Here is a 20,231-nt window from a genome sequence, read left to right on the forward strand (position 1 = left end):
TAAGTACCTAATATGTGCCAAGCATTGTGCTAAGCACAGGCAAACAAACAGCCCCTGTCCTCTAAGAGTTCATATGCTAAAGGGAGAAACAATATCCAAACCACTATGTGCATATAAGATATGGGATCTAAATGAGAGAGAATCTCAGAGAGACTGAACCAGAAGGGGTGGGGTGGGAGGACAAGGAAAGCCTCCTGCAGAAGGTGTGATTGGAGCTGAGTGGAGTCTTGAAGGAATAGGCAGAGGTGAGGAGAGAGAGCATTCTGAGCATGGAGGATGGCAAGTAAAAAGGAATAGGGGCAGGTGATAGAGTGTTCTATGTAAGGAGCAACAGCAAGGCCAGTGATGCCAGACTGAGAGTGTGCAGAGAAGTGTAGAGCATAAGAAGACTAGAAAAGTAGGAAGGACTTTCTCCTTCTCAATCTCCTCATGCCCACTGTCCATATGCAATAAGTTGTCAAGTCTTAAGAGATTCTTCTTCCACAGCAGAGGATTCTACATTTGGTCCTAGAGGCAATTAGGAGACATTGGAGTTGATTGAGTAGGGGAATGGCATGATTAGCCCCATGCTCTAGATCCATGCTGCTTTGGCAGCTGAGTGTAGGGTGGCCTGGAGTGAGGAAAGACTTGAGGCAAGGAGAACATGATAATAGGTTATTGTAATAGTCCAGGTGTTGAATATTGAGGGTGGCAGCTGTGTGAATAGAGAGAAAAGGCTAAAAATGAGCCATGCAGTAAAGGTGGAAATGAGTTCTCAACAGAGTTCTCAACAGAGTTATTAACAATGGTAACACTGAGGTTTTTGAAAATCACTGGAGTTGGTGGTGCCCTGGATAATAATAGGGAAGTTCAAGAAGAAGAGAGGATTTGAACAGAAATATAATGAGTTCAATTTTTGAATATGCTGAATTTAAGATGTTTACAGGACATTAAGTTAGAAATATTTAAGAAGTCACTACTGATGTGAAACTGGAGGTCAAGAGAAAAGTTACGGCTGGATAAATCGATCTGAGAATCAAGTGTGTAGAGATTGAGAGCTGTATCCATGGGAGCTGATGAAATCACCAATGAGGATAGTCTAAAGGAAGTCTAAAGTCTAAAGTGCACAGACTCTTGTGGGTACAGCAACAATCGGTTGTGAGGAACCTGGCCGAATAGCTAGCTAAGGAGACAAGAAGGAGTGGTCAGAGGGATAAGAGGAAAACCAGAAGACAGTGGTGTCCTGAGAAGCTGGAGAGGAGAAGTATGGAAAAGAGGTCGAGTCATTACCACTTCCCGTCTAAATGCTCATGTGCAATGGAGTAAAGTAAAGTTCACCATCCTAGAAGCCTCTCCTCTCTTCTCCTTAGAACATTGGCCATTCTCTTATTCCAGAGTCTATTTTTTCTCCCTTTCATTCCGTCCTTCTCATGCTACCCAACTAATTTTATGTATAGCACCGATAATGTTATTCGTGTGCTCAAAACCATTCCCTTACTCCCCGTTTTCTACCAGGTAACGTTCACACTCTTTTGACCTGCACTTTAGGGCTTCTCCGATGATACACAACCCTACCAATACTCCAGGTAGAAGGAACTACTTTTTCTTCCCTGAATATACACTGCAGGTCCCCCTTGGGAGTCTTTGTTTACACCGTTCCTTCTGCCTGGAATGTCCTCCTTCCCACCTTTTATTGGTTGAATTCCAATCCATCCTTTAAAGTTTGGCTCCTCTATGCCAGCTCCTCTGAAATCTTCTCCGATTCCCTTCTGTGAGTAACCTTCCCTGCTTTCCACTGCACCCCACCTTACATAGCCTTTTAAAAAAAGGTAATATGACTACCTTTTGTCTTTTTTCAATGCACTTAGTTTCTGATACAGCCCCATTCTACGTTGAACTCTTCCTTAGAAAAAAAGAGAAACAGTTAACAGAAGCAATTAACAAAATGACTGGATTTGCAACATTTCATACCCATGGTACTTCAACCTTTTCATTAGGAGAAAGAAGCATGCTTCATTTCCTTTTCTTTGGAATCATATTTGTTCCTTATAATTAATTAATCTGACTTTAACTCCCCCTTAGTGTTTTCATTTACATAACTGTAGTCATTGTATGTATTGTTTTCCTGATTCTGTTTATTTTGCTTTGTATCTATTCATACACATCTTGCCATGTTTCTCTTAATTCCTCCCGTGCCATTTCTTACATTTCTTATATTTAATTTTTCAATCATATTCATATACTATAATTTGTTCATCCATCCCCCAGTGGATGAGCATCCACTTTGTTTCCAGGTTGGGTGTTTTTTTTTTTTTTTGCTACCATTAAAAGTGCTACCTCCAATGTTTTGTTATAACCAGATCTATATCTCTGAGGGCTTACCTGGGTCAGAGTGGATGAACAATATAATAACTTTTCTCACATAGTTCCAAAATGTTTCCAGAATTCACAGCCCCACTCACAGTGCATTGGTATACCTGCCTTATCACAGCGTCTCTAACACTTGCTATTTCCATTTTTTAAAATCATTTTTAAAAATTCTGTGGATATAATCAAACAGTCACTTGGTCAACAAGCATTTACTACATGCCTCACACTGTGCTAAGTTCAATGAAACCTCAATGTTGCTTTCATGGACATTTCTACTATTAGTCATTTGGAGCATTATTTCATGTGGTTTATTTTTCTTCTTTTGAAAATTGTTTAAATCCTTTGTTCACTCATCTATTGGGAAATGGCCCTTGTTCTTTTATATTTATGTCAATTCCCCATATATCTTACCTTTCAGGATTTTATCAGAGAAATTTAATCGAAAGATCTTTTCCACTCAGCAATTTTTCTTCCTATCGAAGCTGCTTTGATTGCGTTTGCACAAAAGCTTTTAAACGTTATGTTAAAAATGATCTATTTTATCTTTTATGATTACTTCTACCTCTTTTTTGGTTAAGAAATTCATTCCCTAGCCATAGTGGTAAAACTTACCTCCTTCCATTCTATTCTTTTTTTTTAAATGATGTAACTTTTATGTTTAATCTATATATCCATTTGAAGCTTGTGGTTTATGGTATAAGATTTAAAGCTGTCTCTGACAAACTGCTTTGCAGGTTTCTTGTACGTTCTTGATGAAGAGGAAGTCCTTCCCACATTCATTTGCACCCTTGGGTCTAGTGCTCACATTGTGTTTGTATGCTTTGTGTATTAGTTTGTCTCATAGTCACCTGTGTGTCTCATCTCCTGAAGAGACCTTAAGCTCTATGAGGGAAGGGGTTGTAACTCATCTAGACTTCCATTTCCCCCATGACCTACCATAATATTTTGTCAAAAGTTGGCACAATATACATTGTTGATTAGCTGGTTGCTTGTTTTCAATTCTGTAAGGACAAAGTTGAACTGGTTCCATAAAACTCATATAGCCCCCTAGGGGAAGGAAGGGCATCCCCAGCTAAGGGAATCCCTTTGGCCGCAAGAATGTTCGCCTTTGGGCCAGAATTTGTCCTTCAGCTGCCAAACTCTGGGACTTCCCTGTCTCTTTAATGCTGAGAAAAAGGAAGAAAGGATGGGGATGTTCAAGGAAAGGGGACTCTGACCTTTGCAGTGTGGGAGTGAACATTTCGATAGGGAGTATTTCCCATTAGAAGTGTCATTAAGAGCTGTCTCTCCATTTACATTTGTAATTATCTCCTACAAATCATCCTGTGAGGGCGTTTGGAGGGAGCCCTTCTGAAGGTTGTCAGCCCCCTTGTTTGGGAAACCCAAAGTCCTCTAAAGGGTCAGGGAACAGATCAACAGATACTGGCTTGGCGTCTAAGAGGGCCTTGCATCTGTTAGTCAATGGAAATAATGAGTTAAATGGGGTTTGAATGGCAGTATGTTAAGGCATATACTTTCCATAATCACTCTAAAGGCTCATTATAGCTTTTGGATTTGTGCACTAATAGGAGTGTGAGTACATTTGCTATCTGCACTAATCCTTTCTCTTCCTGATGAGTCTTACCTTGTGGCAGAGGGCATTTCATTCATTGGCTTTCCTGCTAATTGGCAAAGAAAACTTTGTGGAAGTAGAATTCCTTCTCATGTCATTGGGAGGCTTTTTGCTGCCAGCAGGGCCAGAAAACCGAGCTAAGTATGTTGGAAAGAGGGTGTCCTTCGGCCCACTCTGCTTTTGGTCTGCTTTTGGCCTGAAGTCTAGGGAAGTAGGAGGAGCTTCTGGTCTTACTTGCCTTTACCTAATTGCTTCTTTCTTCTTCCCTTCTATCTTCCTTCCTCCAAGTCAGAAATGCTGGATAAACAGAGATAGAATGGTCAGGGCTGGAGGCCATGGTTAGAGTTAGGGGTGTGGCCATGACAGAAGGTTGAGATAAAAGGTCACAATCAAAGCTAGAGTTTGTAATCTGAGTTAGAGATTATGATTATTGTGAGTGAGGGTGGAGGATAGTTTCAAAGTGGTGAGATCATGGTCAGATTTGGTGAGATTTTGGGATGTAGTCAGGGTTGGAGGTTTGGGGCGTTATCATCCAGGTTGGAGAGACTTGGAGGGTTGGCAAATGGTGGTATTAAGGGACCCGGTCATATATGGAAGTCATAGGGATGGATCTGTGATCAGGCAGGGCTAGGAGTATGGTCTGAAATGCAAGCATGGTCAGAACTGGGGGCCTCGTGGAAGCAAAGGGGGTATGGTCAGAGTTAGAATTAATGGTCAAAGTTATTGCCAGTATCACAGGTATCAACACATCTGTGGCAGTTGCCAGGGGTTAGGGGTGTGGTCTGAGTAGAGGGAAGGGGAAAATCATTTCTTCTCCTCAGTTAAATCATATGTTCAGTGGTGGGTGGAGCTACAGGGATGTGTGTTTTAGGAATATGGGATAAGAAACCGCATTAAACAACATTAATAAAACCTAATTTGCAGCTGGGTAGAAAGGCTTGTAGGACCAAAGATTTACTTAAACCTGTCTACAAAGCTCCTTTCTTCCTGAGTGAGATTAGGGCCAAGGATCTTAGCTATGCTTGCCATGTAACATTTCACATTTGTATAACCCTTTAAATGCATTATCTCATTTGAGTTTTATATTCTCCTGAGAGGTAAATGCTATTGTCATCTCCATTTTACAGACAAAAAAAGGGAGGTTCAGACAGGTTTGAATGACTTTCCCTAAGTCACCTAATTAATGTGTTTGAAGTAGGATTTTAACTCAGTTCTTCCTGACTCTAAGCCTAGTGTTCTGACCACTAGGGAAGACCATCTTTCTGTACCTTTTGCTTTCTCTTTAATATGAATCTAGTCATGCGTAAAAGCTATGTTGGTTGAAGGGGCGCCATTTAGATTTAGGTGCCACTAGGCATGCGGGATCTACAAGATAGAAGACCTAAAGTGTGGTCTAATTTCTCCAATATTGGCTAACCCCTCCTTCTTGTCCTCTCCCATCTTCTCCAGCACACCATTCATCTGCCTGCTCCAACCCTGTTTGGTCTCTTAGAAATAATTTTTTGCTGTGATCCCAGGTTTTTTTTTGTTCCAAGTGAATGTCTGAAATGGTGAGTGGCCAGCTTGGAGTTTAAAAGGGAAAAGTTTCAGGCAGAGCCAACTGGGGATAGAGGCCTTGAAGTTGGCACGAGGCACAGGCATGTGAAAGAAGGTAGAGATGGAGAGGTCTGGAGCAGGAAAGGACTGATGGTCATAAGTAATGATTGGATCAATCAATAAAAAGGCAGACAGTTTGAGATGGCAGTTCAGATATTGGGGGGTAAGGTGAAGCTTGGGGGAGCTGTTGCTATATGTGGGGGGTCCTCTGTTTGGCAGGCTGGGGAGGCTGTGGGCTACCTCCTTTCCTGACAGGGAGCCCTGCCGCTATCCTTCCAAAGGCCTCATGATGGAAAGAGTGAAGCCTAGAGAGAACAAAATAAAGACAAAAAGGCCCATGAGGGGTTCAAAGGCAGAGCCCAGACTAAGAATGAAGTTTTCAAGGTACGTTCCAAGGCGAGGACTTTTCATCTCAAAACCTTTGAATTGGGAATCAAGGCGGGAAAAGTTACTACTAGGTTAAAGTTTAAATGGCACAGAAAGGGTAGAAACGAAGATGAAACGTAGGCTGTCTGGCCAGGGGAACAAAGCATTTGGATCCTGGTCTCTGCACCTGGCTATAGAGTTTCTAAGTTCCTGCAGTCCCAGGGAGGAGGCGCAACAAACGGTCTTATTGTTCGGATTAAGAACTGAAGTAATTGAAAGGAAAGTTAAGCCAAGGAGAAGCAGCCATCATGTGTGACTGCCTGTATAGTTAAAAAATAATTTAAAGGGAAAGTGACTATCAAGCAGTTCCTATTATGGAAATACAATCACTGAAGAGAGAATGAGGGGGGAAAAGCCTTTATTCTTTGAAAATGAGGTTTTTTTGCCCTCAGCAAGTCAGACTTAAATATTTTTTGAAAACCCAGTCATTTTCACAGACTTGTTTCACTCCCTAACTGACCAGGCTAGGGGAGGCCCTTTAAGGATGTGTGTGTGTGTGTGTGTGTGTGTGTGTGTGTGTGTGTGTGTGTGTGTATGTCTGAGCTGGGAGTGGGGGTGGGGGTGGAATGTGGAGGACTCTTAGGGTTTGGCCACCTCTCAAGTTCCTCTGGTTTTGGGTCAGGGATCAGGACGTGATACAGCCCACCTTTCTAGAACAAACCTCTTTTCACCTGCTCATTCCTCATCTCTTCCTGCTGTCTCTGTCATTGGAATGGATGCATTGGTCAGTGCCTTCCCTGAACCTCCACGGCCACCACTTTTACACCTTCCTTCTCCCGTGTTTGACTGTGTTGATCGAGTGCCACCTGGAATTTCCATAGCCTTGATTATAGTGAACTGTACTCTTTCCTTTGAGTCCCTTCCCTCCATGAGCCCGTCCTCCCTGTAGCAGCTTGCTTATAGATTATAGAGGAATGAATCTAGAGTTGGAAGGAACCTCAGAGACCATCTTATCCTGCCTCCATCCCCACACAGATAAGGAAATTAAGGGCCCAGAAGGATAAGTGACAGCAGAAATTGTTCTCTTCTTTGTAGTTATATCATTAGCACCTAGTTCAGTAGCCAGCACATAGTAGGTGCTTAATAAATGCTTGCTGATAGGTTGTTTACCCAAGGTCACACAGATAGTAGGCAGTAGAGGCAAGATTTAAACCCACGTCCTCAGATTTCACAGACACTCTATTGTGCTGAAGCTGCATTCTATGTTTCACCTTCCCTGAGAAAGTGGAAATTGAGACCCAGAGATGGAAAGGGAGTCTACTAAGTTCAGAGAGAGAGGCCAGTTCTTCAAGTCAGGGCCTCCTTATTCCCAGTTCAGAATTTCTTCTGTTAGGGGATGCCTAGAGGATGGAATTCTCTGACTAGCTCCATTGAGGCTGCCTCGACCTCAAGTGTAATCTGACTTTAGGCCTCCGTGAGAAGAAGAATGGTGTTCATTTCCTTTGGGCTCTTTAGATCTAATCGAGAGTGGAGAGAAGGCACAGATGGGAGACGTGTTTTGGAGGTGGAAAGGAAACCTTGACTTTTCCCGTTCCCACATTCTCTCTAGGTCCTTATCATCCCTGGGAGCCATGAAAATGCTTATGATCCTGGAGATGCCAGGTCCTAGAGAAATTATATGGAGCCTAGAAAAAGACAAATGCTAGGGGAGCTCTGACCTCTCAGCACTGACCCTCCACTCCTCTAGGGCTCCAGAAATACACATACATCTTTCCTGGAATGTGAATGGAAGCTGTTGGAGATACTAAGGAAGGGGTGGGCTAAGTAGAATCTAGCACAAGGGTTTTTTTTTTGTTGTTGTTGTTTAATTTAATGGAATGGCTTTAGATAAGCTCTTACTGAGGGGAACCAAAACCCTCTGATCACAGTCATTGATACTTTCTTTTTGCCCCAGTACTGTGGATTCAGGCATATTACAAAGAAAGAGTCTGTCTCCACAAAGAGCCTTAAAGTATGGAGAGTATATAGAGAAGTAGAGAGAAGTAGGGATGGCATCTCAGGTAGGGGACAGAATGAGTAAGGTCATGGAAGTAGGAATATAAATAAAATATCAAGTCAGTTGTTTCATAGATTTTTAGCTTGGAAAAGAGAAAACTTAGTGGGAAACTATGATTATGGTCTTTAGATGATTAAAGGGATGTTATGAAGGAGAGGAATTAGTCTTCTCATTTGACTCCAGAAAGCAGAGCTAGGAGCAATGTGTGGAAGTTGGCAGAGGGGCAGATTTCAGGTCCATGTAAATAAACACTTGCTAATAATTACAATCGTCCAACAACAGAACTTTTTGCTCCAGTTGATAGCGAGTCCCCCATCATCAGAGTTCTTCAAGCAAATGCTTGTAGGGGAATCTTGTTTCTAGAGTAAGTTTTCCCACATCCTCTCTGTGGTCCCTTAAGGTTCTGGGATTTTATCATTCCAAGTAAGCGTTATTCAGAATGGGCACACGTAGGTGGGTTGTGACGTATTTGGCTGGAGGAGATCTATGTGAGCATTTGAGTATTATATAACATTCAAGAGCGTGTTATCTTTCCATGCACCAGCAAATCCAGCCTCAAGTCTCCCTTTGGCACAAACTTTCAAAGTGTAGATACTATGATTGCAAACAGGCAGATCACAGGAGACCAGCTTGCCAACTCTTGGAGGGCATCTTCCCAAAGAGTATTTTGCAAAGGAGGACAGGTGTTCTGTGCCTTCTAGCATGTTACCCATGCTGGTCTGGCCCATCCAATCACATCTAGAACCTGTAAACCTGGATAAGAAGGAGGACATTCGTGACTACAGCCTTTGGAGTCCCTGGTCCTGCCCAAGAGGACCGGCTAGCATGGCAGATGCCCAGGAGTGTGGGGCTGCCTGTATCAAGCGCACACAGCCATTATCACACTCTCCTCAAATCTCACTTTTTTTTTTCCCTGCTAGCTCAGGTGTTGTACATCTGTGGTGTGTTGGCAGCGCTCATGCCGCAGTGTTGGGGAGCTGTCAGGTTAAAAGCTGGGCTGCCGTATTTGATCCCACGTGTAAGCTGTTTTATTTCCCTCTCTTCCCTTTACACGGCTTCGGTGTGCTTTTATAAATATTTTACCAGCCTTGCTAAAGTCTATTTCATCTCTCTCTTAAATGTATTAAATATAAATATAGCAACAACTCTACCATAAGTCTCCCTTTGCCATCAAATACTCAAACTCCTGTCGAAGTAAATATAATTTGCTTTGTTTACTCCAGTTTAGTCAGAGCTTTATCTGCTGTAGACGCATCTCTTCTCTCTCCCCTCAACCCACCCTAATCTCCTAGTTTTCATTATCGAGAGCCTGCCTTCTCATCATTTGGTGGTCAGTTGGGCTTTCTACCTTCTGGGTCTGTAAGGGAGAGACTCAGAGTCAGATGGCCTTGGAGGCCATCAAAGCCTAGAGTTCAAGGGACCTCTCCCCCTCAGGGGATGGTCATCCAGACATCCCCTGCCTTTCTGTCCTTTCTCTTCTAATGAGAGCCTTGAGCAGGCTCCAGAGCAGGGTGACCACACTCATTTAGAGGGAAGGTAGTTTAACAGATCCACAGTGTGACCAGCACAAAGAGATGAGGAGGCTTCCAAAGGGATGGAGGGCATCCCGTTGTCTTGGAGAATGTCACTTGGGGAAGGCAAAGCTGAGCCTCCCAGCAAAATGACACATCCTGTGTTCATCATGATATAAATGTAATCTGCAGTGCAACAGATTTATATCAATGAGGAGAGACAAAAGAGGCAGTTGGCAAGGTGGGCATCCCAGGCCCTGATGTTAACTTTACTTTTCCTTTCCTTTCCTTTTCTGAAGATGGGAGTCATAGAGGTGGTCAAAGCTGAAAGGGACCTTAGAGATCATGAAGTTCACTCTCTCATGTTTACAGGTGAGGGGGCAGTGACTTGGCCAAGGTCTCCTAGTTTGCTGGTGATGGATCTGGGACTAGAAGCCAGATCTCCTAACTCTTAGTCCTGGGCTCTTTCTGCCACACTATGCTGCCTCTAACAACTGAACAAGGGTTTATCGTGCATCCCCTCTGTGTTATTGTTAAGCTCCATCAGTCATATACTTGGACTGGTGTTGGAGGGAGGCCATGATCAGGGTCTAGGTCATGACAGAGGTTATTCCTCTGAAAGAATTAGGATCCAGGGGAGTTTTGATGGACATACCTAGGTTATAAAGATGACAATGATCATCACTCCTCTCCCTCCCTCCCTCTCTCCCCCTAACAGATACATGTGTTGCAAATGGCTTAAGATGATAGCAGATGTTTAAACGGACTCTAATGATAATGGGCCGGGAGAGCTGGTGGTGACTTAGAATTCGCTCCTAGAAGCCCCTGAAAGTTCAGATTCCTATCCAAGCTCTCCAAAGAGCCAGAGCCAGAACCCAGGCCTGGAAATCACACTCACTCTCCTGAAAGCTTTTGCCATCCTCCTTTCTTCAAGTGGATGCTGCAGATGCCTAGAGGTATTTCAGTTCTCTTGGATTCTGGTCCCACCTGGAAATGGGGAATGCCAGTGTGAGGGACCTTACAAACCCTGGTAAGGGCTTAGTGTGCACTTAGGGACGGGAGGAGCAAAGAATGCATTGTGTGTGAGAGGGCATGTTTGTTGAGGGAGAAGATGACTGACCTGGAGCAATCAGTGATATCCTTCTTAAATAAGCCAATGTCACCCTGCTCCTCTCCTCTCCTCTCCTCTCCTCTCCTCTCCTCTCTCTCCTCTCCTCTCTCTCCTCTCCTCTCCTCTCCTCTCCTCTCCTCTCCTCTCCTCTCCTCTCCTCTCCTCTCCTCTCCTCTCCTCTCCTCTCCTCTCCTCTCCTCTCCTCTCCTCTCCTCTCCTCTCCTCTCCTCTCCTCTCCTCTCCTCTCCTCTCCTCTCCTCTCCTCCTCAAATCACCATTTGGCCCTTGGATACAATCACCTTTGCAAAGTGCTACCTCAGCTGGTGGCTATTCCTGGGTTGTGAGTTGTTAAAATGTAAATGATAGCAGTTATCTATCAGTTGCACATAATGTCTTTCAGCAGTGGGAACTTAGAAGCTTATACTTCTTATCCCTGGGACAAAGACCATTTCTCCATCTCCTGCTTTCCATTTTCCTTTTCCAAGGAGGGAGAATTGATGACTGAGGACGAGTGGTCTTCCTGGTACTAATTGGCTTTAACTGAAAACTTTTTTCCTCCGTTACTTCTACTGATTACTGCTGATAGGATTTGTCAGTTGGGTTACAACTTGGTTCTTTTTATCCATGCTTTGAGTTCTTGTGCAACCATCTCTCTCCCTGAAGAGACATACTTCTTGAGTTGCTGAGGTCAGGAAAGTTCATGCCCTGTTAGCCAAACCCTTGGTGAGAAACCTCTCTGAATTTCAATAGATTTGTTCTCATAGGATAGACACTGAGTACCCTGTTGAGTCCATATTAGAAGTCTTTCCACCTTGGTACATTAGAATCATTGGATTCTGGAGCTGGAAAAGTCTGTAGAACAAAGACTGCCATGGCTGGAAAGGGTTTAGACCACAAAACATACATATGCTGGTAGAGCTGGAGGAGCCCTGAAAGAGCACTTGAATCTCAGAGGAAGATAACGAGGCCCAGAGACGCAACATGAAAGTGACTTGTTCAGGATTTAACCACAGCTTATGCTCCAGGAGCCTTTGAGAATCTAGGGTCACCTGTACAACACCATGAAGTATCAGAGGAGAACTTTAGGAGGTTCGAGGGGGCTTAGGAGGTGTGGAGCTCACAGACCAGGCACAGTATCATTCTTGCAGAGTGGGCAGGGTCATATCTGTAATTCCACAGGATAACTGGAAGGGCCTTAGCCTGTATGTGGAGAGACTGGAGTTATGGTGATCATTCTGGTCCAAAAGGTTCCGAACCACTGATCATTAATGTGTAAGATGCCCCATAATTTCTGAGGAACTTTTGCATCTATGATCTCCTTTAATTTTTCCAGAGTCCACGTAGGACAGATTTTTTGTTAACCTCCATTTTGCAGATGGAGAAACTGAGACCTTGAAAAATTTTTAAATAACTTTGCAGATGGAGAAACTGAGACCTTGAAAGATTTTTAAATAACTTGCTCAAGGTGACACAATGTCCTAGAGTCAAGACTAAAGGGCTGGCCCTGGGGTCATCACGTTGCTCCTTAGAATTAATCCATTCAAAAAACATTTATTAAGGGCCTACGATATACAGAACACTGGGGTGGGGTGGAGGGGATAACTCCTTCTTAGGGCTCATAGCCTAGCAGAAGAATAAAGGGATAAGACATTCCCAGGTATAATGACAAAACAAAGCAATGTCCTGGGGGAAGGGTCCTTAATCACTGGAGGGATCTGGGAAGGCTTCATAAAGGATGCAAGATGAGTTGGCATTTGCTCATTGATGGTTACCTAGGGAAGGGGAAGCACACTAGAGTGAGTGTGCCCAAGCTGAGGCATCTTCTGTCTGCAAAGTTTAAAAGGTTGATAGTTTTGTGGCAGCTAGGTGGAGCACCGGCCCTGAAGTCAGGAGGACCTCAGTTCAAATCTGGCCTCAGACCTGACACTTACTAGCTGTGTGACCCTGGGCAAGTCACTTAACCCCAATTGCCAAAAAAAAAAAAGAGGTTAAAGGTTGATAGTTTTGAGTGGTAAATATCAGCTGTTTAGAAGCCTGGTTGAGGTTATGTCATGCCCATACAATGCAGGGGGTACTTGGTTGGCATTTATGACAATGGATAGAAGAGAAGGAAACCCCTGGTGAGAGGTATTTCCTGGCTTTGGATTTTTCTTTCTCCCTGTTGCCTTTGGCACTTGCTGTGAGCAGGCCATGAGAAATCAGCTCTCAAGAAATTGAGTCACTGGCAAATGGCACCCACTTTTAGTACAAAGCACTGGTGTCCAGCTCAAATAGAAACAGGGAGCTGCCAAACCATACATGGGGATCCCTATGAGCTGCATATTATCTTAGGGGGAAAAATTACATATTGACATATTGACATACATATTGACATATTACATATTGATGTTCTATTGCATTTTTATTTATTTTGTTAAATATTTCCTAATTGCATTTTCATCTGGTTTGACAGTAGTTGTGGGAGGGGTTGCAGGATGTTGGCAGCATGTTTGACACTTCTCGTACAGAGTGCTTAAATGAAGTAGACTTTGGATTTGATGGAGTCACAAGAGACAGGATTCTATGACTATACCAAGCCTTTGGTGAATTATTAGAATCTGTGGGTGTTGGGGAGATGGGGCCACAATACCTCTAACTTCTAGGATGGAGTCGAAGGTTGCCGAGGTCCCTTCCAACTCTGATATTCTCTGATTTTGTGATTTATTAAGATATCTTGCTTCTTGTACGTTCCAACTTTTGAGGCTCCAGGTGTTACAGGGGGAGGAAGGGAGAGAGAAAGAGCAGAGAAACAGACAGAGACAGAGAGAGACACAAAGAAAGACAGAGACCGATATAAAAAGCAAAAGAAAGAGATACGCACAGGGACAGAGAGATAAAAAGCACAAGAGAAAGAAAGAAATAGACAAGACAGAGACAGAAAAAAAGACACACAGAGACAGAAAGACAGAGATTAAAAAGCAAAAGAAAGAGATACAGAGACACAGAGAGACAAAGAGAGAGAGATAAAAAGTAAAAGAGCACCAGAGACAGAGACAGAGAGAAACAGAGACAGAGACAGAGTGAGGGTTTCTGTCCTTAAGATCCTTACATCCTACTGGATGAATTAATAACATGCACACGGATAGGAAATGAAAAAGAAAGTTTTTGGAGGAGAGAGGTTAGCAATGACTGGAGCAGATCAGTACAGATCTCAGGTAGGAGACGGTACCTGAGCTGAGTTTCTAAAGAAGGTAAGTATTCTGAGAGAAATAAGAGGGAGAGCATTCCTGGAATGGGAGCTACCCTCCAAAAAAAACACAGAGGCAAGAGATAGAATGCTGTGTGAAGGAAATAGCATGGCTGAGTGCATGGTGCATGAAAGGGAACAATATAAATCTGTATGGCAAGGCATAATGGAACTAGATTATGATAAGTGCTCTACAAGCTAAACAAAGGGGCTCATATTTTATACTAGAGGCAATAGGGAGCCACTGGACTTCTAAAGCCAGGGAATGAAGTGGTCAGACCTGTTTTTTAAAGCAAGCCTCCTTCTCTCCCTAGTGGACACAGAGTATCCAGAGTATTGGCCAATGGCATTTTGCCAGTGTTGAGATACCCGGCCTCCTATTGTTCCATTAAAAAAAAAATCTTAAAAAGCTCATCACTGTGACATTCTGTATGTTGTTTCCTGGCATTCATAGATTTTTCTTGCTTGGTCCTGTGGTTGAAGGAATGAATGTGAGATTTGCTAGCTTAATCAGTATTTTTTCCCCCTTCTTTAAGTAGTCTTTGGTTTTTGTAAGCAATTTCATTGTTAAATGTCAGCCTAACAATGGGAATACTGAAATCTGACAGGTTTCAGAGAGCGTTTCAGATAGTAAGAGGTAACAGCTTTATTACTGGTTGATGACTGACCCATATTTCTTAACGTGATTTCCCTGCTGTAACTCAAATTGAGTTCATGTTATTCTAATGATATCGGTTGACCTTGAGAGCTAGACCTAAAAGCCTGGGGTTATTCATCCCACTTCCACTATAGATTCTTCTGATGTGTTTAGAGACACAACCTGCTCCTTATGGCCCTGAAGGTGGGGAGAAGAAAAAAAATTACACACACAGACACACACACACACACAGACACACACACACACACAAAAAGGCATCCCCACACACCTGCTCAGAATTTTTTTTTAACACATCTGGGGGATTTTATGTCACAGGAGAATTTCTCTCTCAATTCAGCTTCTGTCACAAACCTCAGCTTTTCCTACACAGACCCTTCAGGCTGGGGAATCTCACTAGGCCCCACTCTGTCCTGGTTTCCTTCCCAAGCACCTGGACTCCACCTGCTAGGAAGAGAGACTGCATCTCTGGATTTTTCATGGGTGAATTCATATGGAAGAAAGGAAGAGGAAACATTGTGTGTCAGAGGAAAGAAGTGAGTGTGTGTATACCTGGAAGTGGAATCATTACAGGCTCTGAAGTAAGAGGAGCTGGGTTCAAATCTATCTTGGGCAAGTTAGCTAACTTCGGTTTCTTCATCTGTAAAATCAATGGGTTGGATTAGGGGTTCTCTTAGGTTCCTTCCAGCTATAGAGCTATGATCTTAGAGACTGGTATCACTGTGCTGAGGGAAATCCACCTGCTAGGTGAAGGAGGCTGGAATAGCAATTAATTTACTAGGACAATTGGTAAAGCATATACAGCACCTTTCCAAGCTCAGGTTTGAGAAGTTGTGGAGCTCTCATTTGGAAGGCATGATGATAGTATGCCTCTCAGACCAGACACAAATCACCGGACTGGGCCATTTTTTGTGATTCCACTGGATAGTGGCAAGAGTCTTGGCAGGGATGTCTCGAAACCTAAGAACTGCTCCTGGTTCCAGTATGAACTCAGTGTGCGACAGTAGGATGAGATGCTTAGACACTTTAGGTCATGGATCCCTTGTAGTGGAGAGAACATCTGATCCCAAGTCAGAGGACCTGGGTTCAATCCATCAATTAATCAGTAAGCATTAATAAGCACCTACTGTGTGCCAGGCACTATGCTAAGTGCTGGGGATACAAAAAGAGGTGAAAGAGAATCCCTCTAGGTGCTCACAGGTTCAGATGCTGATGTCACTATTATTAGCTCTGTAACCTCGATCAAGTCTTCTGTTTCCTCATCTGTAAAACGAGCAAATTGGATTAAGCCAACCCAGGGTCCTTCTAGCTCAGAAATATCCAGTAGGAGGGCATATAAATGGGGTTGTTGCTCTCTGCCCTCCCTTCCGCCCTTCTTCCTGGGGTCATAAAGATATTATAAAATGATGGATGGAAAGGGTTTGAAAATGTTAAAAGCCCTGTGGCATTTAACAAAATACAAATGTAACTAAAGGAGATTATTGGTTACACTGGGAATTTAGTTCCTACAGGTTTCTGCCTGCAAATAATGGACAGGAGGAAAAAACAAGTCATTTTTAGCTCTTTCGGAACTAAAGCCCTGAATCTGGTCCCTGGTGTAGTTAAGTCTCTGAGAAGTCAAGATCATTTGCTTCCCACCCCCTCCTCCTCCCCACCCTCCCCCATTTGCTTTTGCAGCTCTCTATTTTCCCTCTGGGTTCTTTGGAATCATCAAATTCCTCATCCCTTCCAGATCAGGTGACTGACATTCTCCAAACGGGCTCAGCTGCCCCCAGCTGCTCTCCCGACCCCACATTTAAACAGAAGGGAAGGGTGATTTTTACCGGCTGGTGGAGAGCTCGTGATAAGCCAGGGTACAATATTTCTTGAATCTTTGCCCTTGTTGAGCTCGAATGTGAAATTAAGCATTCAGACCTGGAAACCCCCAGTCTCCTGAGGATTCTCCTCTTTTGGAAAGAAGCACCTCTCGGCACACAATGGAACCATTGGATGGGGCTGAAATAAAAGGCATTCCTGGAAGGAATGAAGATATGGAACTGAACTGGGCGGCTGGGTGGAGAGAGGTGGGTGGAAAGAGAGGGGGATAGTGAAGGTAGAAACATAGAAAGTTGAAACATACATAGATGTGTACATAAGGAAATCATAGAAATGCTCCCATTGCTTCTGACTCTTTGGGCTGAGTAAATGAACACATTTCCCTCTCAATGTACTATTGTGTAAAGAATGAACGTTAGCTGGGGTGTAACATCAAAGCCTGCACCAAATACAGATGCCCACACACATGCACGTGCAATTACATGCACACCCACAAAAATATTAACACAGAGATACTCAAACATGCACAAATATGGCAGTATTAATGGCTAACATTTATATATGACATTTATATAATACTTTAAGGTTTGCATAATGCTTTTCACATATTATCTCATTCACTCATAGGCAGACATATATACTCAAACACACTTACATTTAGAGCCATGCACATGCAATTGCATTCGTGAATACACACCCAAATGCCCACATAAGCACACCCGCATCATTTGAGAAGCTAAACATTTTACAGGAATCCAGGGATCATTTTTCTCCTGTTTTAAAAGTACTGTTTATGTTTGGTCATTGAAACTAGTTCAGCAAAGATTAATTTGAGAGAGGCAGGAACTCTCCTCGGCAGCTTTTCCCCACCATTTTATCTTAAAAAAATAATTTTGGAAGACTATTTTCTTTCCTCCACTCCTTCACACCCTCCCTCTCTCACTTTCTCCAATTAGAGACCTTGCATTTATGGCTGCCAGCTGGAGTTGGACATTGAGGCTGAAGTGTCTGTCTGTTGTATTAGCTAAAATTCTTCTATTCCCAGTTCCTGGAATGATTCTGGTCAATTGGGCCCCAAGGCATGGTTCCCTGAGGGAGTGTACATGAATTTCCACTAATATCCCTGGCATTGGCAAGGTGAGGAGAGGTGCCCTTGCATTTTCAATGAGTCCGGGAGCCAGAATAAACCATTTCTATCAGTTACCTGAAGATGAAAGAGTCTGGGGGTCTTCTGTGATCACCCATCCCAAAAGGATCAATACTGACATATGATTGGGAGTGTGATATGTCAGCTAAAGTCCAAATTCTGCCCAGCTGGTACTGGGAAGTAAAGTCCCAGACTCCATGTACAGGTTCATTTTCTCTGGGTTCAAGCATCCTCCACAATCAGAACCTTCCATGGATGTTTATCTTGAGGCTTTCATGAGTCAAAACTCATCATTCCAACAGATACTAGTTTCCCTTCTCATCTTGTCCATGAGTCTGCCAATAACTCCTTGAAATAATAATAACATTCAGCAGCATAGAGTATACAAACTTGAAGGGACCCTAAGAACCATCTAGTTCAGTTCTTCACTTTACAAAGGGAAAAACCAAGGCTCAGGGATGGAAAGTGACTGGCTGATCTTGCTCCTTAGAACAAGAGGTGACAGGGCAAGGCCATTTTCCATTATATCACAAAAGCCCCTAAAAATGTCCGAGTTTTTTTCTTCTTCCATGAAGCATAGTGGAAAGAGCATTGAATTTGGCATCAGAAGGATGTGGGTCTGAATCCTGGCTCTGTTGTTGCATTTGTGACCTTGGACAGATCTCCTCACTCTAGTTGGACAAGATAATCTCTAAGTTCTTGCCCAGCTCTAAGTATTAGGAACCTATATTTTTTATTGGATCCTGATGAGGTAAATAGGGCAAGGATTATTATACCTATTTGAGAGGTGAAGAATCAGAGGCGGTCTGAGGTCATGCAGCTAAATAGCCATAGTCAGAAATAGAATGTTACTTTCCTGACTCCCAGTTTTGGCTATTTTGCAGGCCATGCAGACTCCATCATGGTCTATCCATCCTCTTAACCCCCACCAAAGGAAAGTGCTAAATCTGAAAAATAAAACCCACATCCAAGACCCTGGTCAACTTCTTCAGTGCTGTGGGTTAAAGTCTTGTGTAAATTGGGGAAATAACTTACCTGTTACTTTTTGAGGTTTTCAGAGCACATTGTGTGTGACAACTTTTAGGGGTAAATAATCCAGCTATTTCTCCCCATTTTACAGATGAGGAAACTGAAGCTCAGGAAGATTAAGTGACTTACCCTAGGCCACACAGCAAGTCAATGTTAGAGCTGGTATCTCAACCAAGATCTAACTCCAAGTTTGGCCATGGTTATTTCTACTAAGCTGTCCTGCCTCCTGTAGTTTGAGGTTTTCTGTCTAAGAATGGCTTTTCTTTGAGAAAGTTGAATCTCACATAAACAAAGAACAGGAGTATTTAACTTTTTTTTTGCGTCATAGATACTTTTAGCAGTCTGGTGAATCCTATGAACCCCTTCTCAGAATACCATTTTTAAATACAGAAAACAAAATTCATAGGATTACAAAGGAAACCAATCATAATGAAAATGATCATTATGAAAATATCAAAATGTTGAAAAAAAGCCAAGTTCATGAGCCCTAGGTTAAGATCCCCTGTTACAATCACAGAATCTCAGAGGAGAAGGGGACCTCAGAAAATGTGTTCAGGCCATACCTTAGCAGGAATGCCACCTATGACCTCCATGACAATTTGTCATCCTGCCTCCTTTTGGACCTCTACTACGAGGCAATTCATTTCACTTTTTGTTGAGTTGTTATTGAATCATTTTTAAGTTCTGTCTGACTCTTTGTGACCCCATTTGGGGTTTTCTTGGCAAAGATATTGGAGTGCTTTGCCATTTCCTTCTCCCCCTTATTTTACTGGACAAACAGGGTTAAGTGACTTGCTTGGGGTCACACAGCTAGTAAGTGTCTAAGTCCAGATTTGAGCTCAGAAAGATAAGTGTTCCTGACTCTAGGTCCAGCACTCTATCTACTGTGCCACCCAGCTGCCCTATTTTCACTTTTAAACATTTCTAATTGTTGGAAAGGCTTTCCTTAAGATGAGCTAAAACCTTGCTCTCTGTCACTTTCCCCTACTACTAGTTTGACCCTTTGGGACCAGATGGAACAAATATCAACGATCTTCCATGTGGCAACTTGAAGAGAGCTATCTTATCCTCCCCCTCTCCCTAAGCCTTCTTTCTAAGGGTCTCTCATGTGTCATGGCCACCAATCCCCTTTTTACCCTGGTCGCACTCTAGTCTATACCACATTCTATGAACCTGTTTAGAGTAAATTATTTTACAACTGAGGATAAGGGTGAATCTATTTCTAATGCAGATGTATGAGTCATTATTTCCTAACGTGAGCCAATGTTCTTTTATCTTTCTGCCACTTTAAACTCACCAGCCAAAAACATCTGGTTGAGTTAAATAGATCTGAAAGTGGTTCTTTCACAGTAAAATGGGAAGGAGAGAGGGGCAAGTGTGTAAATGGGGAATCTGAATGATGAGTCCCAATGGGAGAAGTTAGTCTCTTAGGAACCACTGCAATTCAGTAAAGTCAACATTGAGCAATTTCTAGCTAACTGCACCATGTTAGATGTGTTCATCAGAGGGAAGAAAGTAATCTTTACTGAGTTGGAGTATGTGTGTGTGTGCGCGTGTGTATGTGTGTATCTGGTGAGTGGATAGTGCCAGACCTATGATGTCATTGGGACAGGGGTCTTCTGGTAAGGAAATTCCCTCTACCAAAGTGTAGGTCAGTACTTGCTCTGCAAATTAGGGTTTTAGTGAATTATCTAGGGGCCATGAGCGGTGACTTGCCCAGGGTTATATTACTACTTTGAGATAGAGTCAGGTCTTGAA

This window comes from Phascolarctos cinereus, unplaced genomic scaffold, assembly GCF_003287225.1.
Source record: "Phascolarctos cinereus isolate Bilbo 61053 unplaced genomic scaffold, phaCin_HiC Scaffold_2;HRSCAF=192, whole genome shotgun sequence".
NCBI lineage: Eukaryota > Metazoa > Chordata > Mammalia > Diprotodontia > Phascolarctidae > Phascolarctos > Phascolarctos cinereus.